Source organism: Lepisosteus platostomus, chromosome 16, assembly GCF_059453375.1.
Source record: "Lepisosteus platostomus isolate fLepPlt1 chromosome 16, fLepPlt1.hap1, whole genome shotgun sequence".
NCBI classification, from domain to species: Eukaryota; Metazoa; Chordata; class Actinopteri; order Semionotiformes; family Lepisosteidae; genus Lepisosteus; species Lepisosteus platostomus.
Window position 1 is genome coordinate 10,142,136 of NC_142626.1, and position 8,370 is coordinate 10,150,505.

The 8,370-nt window shown below is 42.9% G+C and overlaps 1 long non-coding RNA gene across 1 annotated transcript; it reads left to right on the forward strand.

Annotated features, from left to right (window-relative positions):
- Positions 1-2,846: 2,846 nt before the first annotated feature.
- LOC148646849 (uncharacterized) lies at positions 2,847-4,053 on the forward strand. Its single transcript, XR_015927730.1, has 2 exons — positions 2,847-3,040; positions 3,225-4,053. It is a non-coding gene; the product is annotated as an uncharacterized LOC148646849 (long non-coding RNA).
- The last annotated feature ends 4,317 nt before the right edge of the window (positions 4,054-8,370 follow it).

Sequence of the window (8,370 nt, forward strand, 5' to 3'; positions counted from 1 at the left end):
GTAATCCATTGGCGCTTATCTGTCTAGGGAGTGCCAGGTGGACATCTGGACTGCATTCCTAGGTGTCAGGAGTAAGTGACTCATATCTCACCTTGATCAACCAATCAGGGACTGGTAGGGCCGAGTAACCCACGTGGGACTCTGATGCCCATTAAACTTTCAGCCAATGAACAAGCTGAAGTTCCTCCAGGTAAAAACAGGCAACAGAGAGCCTGGAGAAGGACAACTATTCGGACTATTTAAGTAGGAGAATTCTAAGGAGAATTCCAGGGGTGCGAGACAATTCCAGGGCAGGACGGCCCAGGAGCAGAAAGGCTCCCAAGGGCAGGACATTCTCACAGCGCGTCTCCTGACCATCCTGAGACTCAGCCCGGACAACCACGGAACGGCCAGTGTGTCCGAGTGCCAGAACTTTCCTGTGTTCTAAGAGTCGAGAGTGGAGGTAGCAGAGGATCCACCCGAGGTTAGCATCAGCAGCAGGCCTCATGAACAGGTCAGAACTGTGGACAGCTGAATCACTATTCAGAACTAGCGCTTCATCAGGAGCGAACCGGTCCTCTTCCTGACCTGCTGGGACCCACAGTCATCTTTTCTCCTGTGCACAAACTCTTGCTAGTTTCAGCCAAAACTAACTAGCTGGTCTTCAGAGAGCAGCGCAGAGCATCAGCAGTGCACAGTCGCAAGCCGCACAGCACAACCTGGCACGGAGCCAGAGAGCGCGGATTGGACAGCAACAGCCTGCAACTGTTTCTTTGTGCCCGCAGGAGATCTGAATCCCCAGAGATTGAATGAGTATTCAACTTCACTGCATTACAGCTCGAGAATTCAATTGTTATCCCAACCAATTGATATCAATTTAATTCCTAAGAGTTATGTACTTGTTTTGAGTATCTAATGTAGAAGTTATAACCAAGTTCATTTACGAAACGGTCTAAATGAATGATATACTGAACGTATGTCCTCTTGATATATGTAACTCTTTGTAACTGACTGAATATATATACCTTTTGTATTCTGATAACCCTCTCGATAAGATCTGTTAGCTTTACATGCATATTCTATGTATTAATAAAATGTATCCTCGTGTATTAATACCTGTGTGTGTGCATTGTTTGAGTTATATCGCATGGTTGGATTCTAAGGCCATCAAAAGAATCATTTTGTGATTTACTACTACAATTAATAATTGTCCCCGTAAATGCCCAAACCCTACAGAACTGGTGCCTTATGAGAGCACACTACACTCTTAATGTGGCATCTTGGAGAAAAGTTAAGTCCTCATCTGGGCTGCTTGAAATCACGTGGTTGGTAAATTCAGATTTACCAAGTTAGTTGGAGAGAGAAGAGGAGCCAGTGAGTTAACTAATAAAATTAATCAGATGATAACTTTTAAAGTACAAAATCATAGTTGATGACTGATTAGAATGTGATCAGGTCCATCATTTGATGATTGTCCTTAGGGTGTCCAAATGTCCTGGGCAGAAGGGCAATAGCAAACTAAGGGGAGCCAGGCTGCTCCATATATCAGTATGGCCTTTCAGAAAGAAAATAATAAAAGCATCGATCTAGTGGACACTTTTGTTTTCTCTCCAGGCAACCTCTGCATAGTTTCCCTGCTTTCTGCCTTCATAGACAACTCTGATTCAGCTGCTCTGCTTTTTACTGCTGTGTCCAGCTCCTGCTCAGCGGCTCCTTTGACTGTCTTATCCCAGAGTGTCAGTTCTCTGCCACCTGCCCTTTTATTGTCGTCTACAGTACATCTCTCATCTGAAACTCTCTACACTCTGTTTACAGAAACTACCAGAGCCCTGCACCTGTGACAGCCCCCCCCCACCCCCCCCCACCCCTTGACAGCTCGCCTTGCCACTGAATTGCAGGACCTGGATTGTAACAAAACATATTGCTACACAGATTGTACTCTAGCCTGCAGAGACGCTGAGTCATTCTAAAAAGGGTCTGATGTGTGTAAGTATTTTGTAAAAGTTTAGAATTTGCCACGTTCACCAGCAACCATAAACGACCTTTTGCTAAACCGACCACAGTTATGGGTCATTCCAGCAAGAACCAGCGCACGGATCAATTATCCAATCACGACACCACACTAATTACCAAACCCTCCACTTCCCGGGATATTTAAACACTCATTACCCTCAGGACTGCACTCGGTATTAGCCTCTATCCCTTGGAGCTCCTACCTCGCCATTGCTATCAAGACATTCTCTTTCGGATTAATACTCAGGTCTTCGAATATTCTTCCTTCATCCCTCGACTCCGTCTTCAGCACTTCAGATTTGGATATCTAGCCTTTGATCCCCTCTGATGGAAACCCTGGTCTTCGATGTCCTACCTTCGGCCCCGTGATTTGGAAAAGAAGCCAACAATCTCCTATAAACTTTCAGAACAACGCACGGTGTCCTTCCTCTACCTCATGGACACCTCATTCGTTACAGGGAGGTCTAGTTTAATCCCACAGGTCAAAAACATACTTGTAAGTTAATTGGTTTCTGGGAAAATTGGCTACAGTTTGAGTATGTTTGTGTGTCTGTGTCTGTGTGTGTCCAGGGTGTATCCTGTCTTGTGGCCATGTCCTGCTGGGAAAGGCTCCGGCTGCCCGTAACCCTGTATTGGATGAAAGAGTTAGAAAATGGATGGACAGAAATCAATGAAAAAGTGACAGCATAGAGGATGTGCCAGTATTTATATTAATTATCATAACATATAAATATTTAGATTTATAATTTATCATACTATATTGTGTAATTCATATTTATCATATCATACAGATTAGACAGTTGTGACATTCAACAAAAGTCAAGAGTGACATCATTTTTTAGCTTACTCTTTGACTAGGGTAGAACAGAGGAAATTCAAAGACACAGACTCCTATTAAAACTTATACCTGTGCCGCATCACTGCTCCAAACACTTTAAGACTCACAGTGTGGATCAGTCACCCCTCAGCCCTTTCAGAGTCACTGACACACATGCGACAATGCTACCACTGATTCTACTGCTGGGGACACTGGGACTCTTTGCTCAAGGTGAGGATTAAAGATGATTTTTGTGTTCTGTGATTTAGATTATTCTGAATTTTGTGATACAATAAAACTTACTGATAACTGAGTGAAAATTATAGCAATGTTTTTTTCTCATGTAAAACAATACATACATGTTTTTAATGATCAATTATTAATAACCTCTTATCTATAACAATTTCCTCTCCAGGGTCCAGTGGGCAGATTGTTCTGACTCAGTCTCCAGCTCAGACTGTTCTCCCAGGAAGCTTTGTCTCTATCAGCTGTACAGCCAGTGAGTATGTTAGCAGCAGCTACCTGCACTGGTACCTTCAGAAACCTGGCCAGGTTCCACAGCTCCTGCTTTATTATGCAACAACCCGTTATTCTGGGGTTCCTGATCGATTTAGTGGCAGTTATTCTGGGACAGTCTTCTCTCTGAAAATCACTGGAATAGGTGAATAAGTGAATAGGAAATGTTAAAGGTGTCTTAGGCATTTTTAAGTTTCAAAGTTATACTAGAATACAGTAAGTTCTTATGCCATACACTCCGCAGAGATGCAACAAGTTACAGCACAGATCAGCGATGGTTTGAAATGGGTTTTAATTCATGTAAAAAAATGCAATTTCCGGAGAACACCAAAGACACAAAGAAGGTGAATCCCTGTGGTGCTCTGAATCCCAGCAGTTTTGCAAGATGTTTTATAGTCTGAGTACAGCTCTGGCCAGCCTCTTTTATTACATCTGACTCTTTTCTTTTCCTCACCCCTTTCTCTCGGTCTGTCTGGGTTACTCTTCTTTCTCTCTTCTTCCAGCTCCTCAGCAAAGCCTTTTTATTCCTTCCTAGGGAGCCAGGCATCCTGATTCCGTTCCGATGCCTGGAGGTAATCACTCTGTTACCCTGAGCTCCCTGAGGATTCCTAGTTCCTGGGCTCTGACTGGGACCTCTCCCTGCAGCTGTGCTGACCCGGGGCTCCAAGAGTTAAGAGGGGACTGAGATTGGGACGAGAAACTCTGTATAGTAGTTCACATTGTAGAAACACATATCTGTGCCCCAGAAATATCAAATTGAATGTTGATACATATCTCATCAGAGAGGATTGTGGGAAAATCCAGCAGTTGCTCTGTTGTTGGGAGGAATTGCTCAGTTGGGAGAGTTGAAATGTATGTCTTTTCACCTCCTGGGTCCAGCTCCTGTAAGACTGTGTCTTTGTGTTTCTCTGACAAACCAGGCACACAGCTCCCTGAACCCTGCTGGTGTCAGTTCTATCTCTTTGTGGCCTTTTGCTTGTTTAGTTCCTTCTGCAGTGTTTAAATTTCACATTCAGTATCTGAAATGTGTGACGGGTACCACAGATGTAGTTTGACTGCAGGAGTGTCTCCAGGATGCTTCACATGTCTTGGAAACTGTAGATGACTGGTTTAAACAATGAGGTTTAAGATTTTAAATGTAAACTGTATCAGAAGTGCATACTGTATCTAAATACTGTAATCCTTTCTACCCACAAATAGCTTGCTTTCAGGTATTTGTGAAACATTATGGCCTTCAAACATTTAACAGTTGTTAATCAGTGCAAACTGTATTCACACCTCCACTACACCATTAAAACTCTCACTTTCATTTTTTTGTAAATAAATGTAATCATTGACTACAATGTAATACACTTCAGTATATCTATATAGAGTAAATATACATAAATAGATCAATATACAATACTAAATCTGATACTTATCAGTATATAACCCATAAAATCAGAAATGTGATCTGTGTGTGGATCTGAAGTCTATTTTTATCATTATTTGTTGACTAAGATGAGCCACTCAAAGTGTGAGAGAAGGGGAGCCAAAGTACTGAAAGTCAGTGTATTTCTAGTTTGCAAAAGTGACCTCTACTGGAATTACTGGAAAACTGCATTGCATTTTATAATTTAACCTGGTGTTGCCTGATAGGCAGCACTAACCAAAACAACGAGCAACATATCTATGTAACTATCACATATCATTAGAATACAACAAGATCACAAACTGAATGCCATCAGGTAACATGAACTACATCTGCATGAAAACATAAGGTAAACTAAGCCCTCAGGTTCATTAACAAAAGGAACTCTTGGAATATTCCTGCTATGAAGTTGTGTTTATTGTGCATAATGAGGCAGAACCAGGTTCCACCAGACATTTCTTCACAGACCTCAGTGCACAAATGTGTTTACAGCTCAGCTTGGTTAATTAATTAAGGAAGACACTTTTTATTGGCAGGACATGCTTCAGTGCGCTGGGAGTGTTTATAGCCCTGTGAGTTTAACACTTCATGACTGAGAGCTGTCCTTCATGGCAACAGAACACATAGCAACAATGACTTTTATCAATGTCTTCTTAGGGACACTTGTTGTCTGTACTCGTGGCGAGTAGCAAATAAATTAATACAAGAAGATTTGTAATTAGTAGAAATGTCATTTTAAATGGTTCAAATGTGAAACTGTGTATAATAAGCATCTGAGGTATATTTTATTATTTATATATAAATATATTATTAATAATACACCAACCCCTTGTTCTACTTGGTACCATCACAAACCTGGAGAAACTATGAAACTCCAAGATGGAGCTTCATCTCTGAGTCACTGCCTTGTTCAGTTTCTCCTTGGACTATCAACCAAATTTGTCTCAATTTGAGCTTTGCACTTTCCTTGAGTTTCACTCTGCTGTGTACCTGAACTGCTTCTCAAGACCTTCACTTTCAGATATTTTCTTGTTCCTTTGATGTGTCTCTCCAGCTCCAAGCTGCGATTGTCTCCTAACTTCAGTTGTGGACTGTGCTTTGCCTGTTTGCTGCTCCTGCCTGCTGCTCACCAGCTGACCTGTTCCAGCTCTAGGGTTCATCTTATGACCTACAGACCACTGTTACAGTTCCATCTTTAACAGCCTCATTGCTCCCATGGGTCTTGTTTCTCTGTGCCTGGATTCCATGTCATAGTTATGGGACTCTCATATAAATCAAATTTAACCCCCCTCTCTCCTTGCACAAGGAAGAGACCCTGCAGAGCATCCACTATGAGAGCTGGACTGAACTCTTCCTGCTCTTCAGGGAGGAGTTCTGGGAGAAGGAAGGGATCCATAGGGACAAGTCCATCACGGATCGCCCGTCGATCTTTTTCTACTACGTTAGCGAAGCGCTTGAGAGCGGGGTCGGGCTGGTCTGGTGTCTCACACCTGGTCGTATGAGTCCCTGTTCTTCCTGGGGAGGAGTGACGAGGCTTGCCAGGAGGCAGCGCTGAGCGACCTGGCCGCCATCCACAGCAAGGGCATCCACACTGTACGAAGGCGGGCTGGTGAAGAAGTGGAGCCTAGATGAGTCCAGCCTGGGTGCCTTTGTGCTCTTCACACCCTTCCAGCTGATGGATTATCACCAGGACCTGCTCGTGCCCTTTCATAGTCTGCTTATTGGGGGAACACACCGCCCTGCTCCACGCGGGGATTGAGATGTCCAGGAAATCTGCTGTGAGGGCGGCCCGGCATGTGAACGACAAAGCATCTGCCGAAGCCATTCCATGTATAAAGACGGAGCTTTAAAAAAATCTGCAGGGACTCTGGGCTCTTCTTTCCAAAGCACAGTGATCTCTACAGGCTGGAGGTCTGTACGCCCAGGCAGAGCCCCTCCAGAGATCAGAGTCTCACTGAGAGTCAATCTCACATTTCCCTGGACGTGAAAATAAATCCAGAGCAGTGGCTTCCAGCCCTGGGGCTGCAGGAACACAGTCTGCTGGTTTTCATTCCAGCTGAGCTCTGCTCCTCCAGTGCATTTTCATAACTTCATTGATATTCTTGCTTGTTTACACTTCAGTTGTGCAGCGTCGGCACAGAGATCTTTACACGACCTGTTTTTAATTTGTCAGCTTTTTATTCTGATTGAACAGCTCCTACTAGTTGATTAATTGAAGATGAATAGTTAGGTGGGAGTGATGTGGTATCAGACACGCCCACAGTGGGAGTGACACGTTATGAACCACTTTGGAGACAGACAAGGTATCAGACACTGCTACCCAGAAACCCAGAAAGGTTTTTCCTTCTACAGATCCAATTGGTTGCATTTCAGGCATCAGAGTGAAACTCCAAAACATGTACAGATCTGAAACCTATTACAAATTCGATGATCTCCAGTATGAATAATTTTTAATATGATTGTATTTAGTAAGAAACCAGGATGATACTCTATTTTCCTGCCAGGACCCACAAAGAGCCTATTCTGTACTGGATTTGAGGTGCTTCAGGGGGATTGTAGTGTTTGGAAAAATAACCTCTTTAAAAGCAGGAAACACAACTGGTGCTACAAGGGAATGTTTGGCTCTCTGACGGTTTTCAGGTTTTGCACAAGGTCAGTGAGTTCTGGAGATGGAAAATTATATTGGTTTAGAAAAATACTGTACATTCAATGTACTGTTTCACAGTTTTCGCAATTTCTTTTCACAGAAAAGTAAAATCACTTTGGTGCAACCAGAGGGCAAACTCTCCCAGAGTCAATTCCTGAAGTCAGAGATGTTCTGTTCAATGTGCTGCTCTCCAGCCCAACATACTGTACAAAGTGCAGGAATTGAGGAGGGAGTTAATCATCGGTGTCACTGAACATTAAAAAGAAGTTAACTGATGTCTTATAATAGCAACTTACATTTTAAGCTTTAATCCTACAGTCCTGCTACAGTAATATCTGAACACACAGAGCCATATGCTGCTTTAACCAGACTCACCACACTCCACTCCATTCCAGCTATGTTGAGTGGAATAAGGGCTCAGCTGATTGTGTCTCATCCTCTGCTCCTTATAGGCATACCTTAAAGAACCCACTTAAAACATGCTGGTCACAGTTAACCGTTTAGATACAGCCTCAAGGAAGATAGGCGGGATAAACTTGATTTGTCCCAGCTACAACCCTTAACTGAATAAAGGTTTGTCTGGATATTCAGAATGCTGACAAAAAGGGTCCAACTGCCTCAGTTTCATCAATCAAAAATTAACAATTGGTTTGCGAAATATACTGTAAGATTTCATGTGTTGTAGGAAGAATATCTCGGGCAGAATTCTTTACTTTAGTGACTCACTGTCTGGGTCTTACAATATGTCTTGGAGAAAAGTTAAGTCCTGATCTGGACTGTTGAAGTCACGTGGTTGGTAAAGTCCAATTTGCCAAGTTAGTCAGAGATAGAAGTGTAGCCAGTAAGTTTACCAATGAAATGAGTTGGTGGCTATATTTTAAGGTACGAAATCACAGCTGAGGACTGATTAGGATGTTATCAGGTCCATCAGTGAATGATCATGCTGAGGTTGTCTGAATGTCTTGGGCAGAAGGGCAATAGCAAACT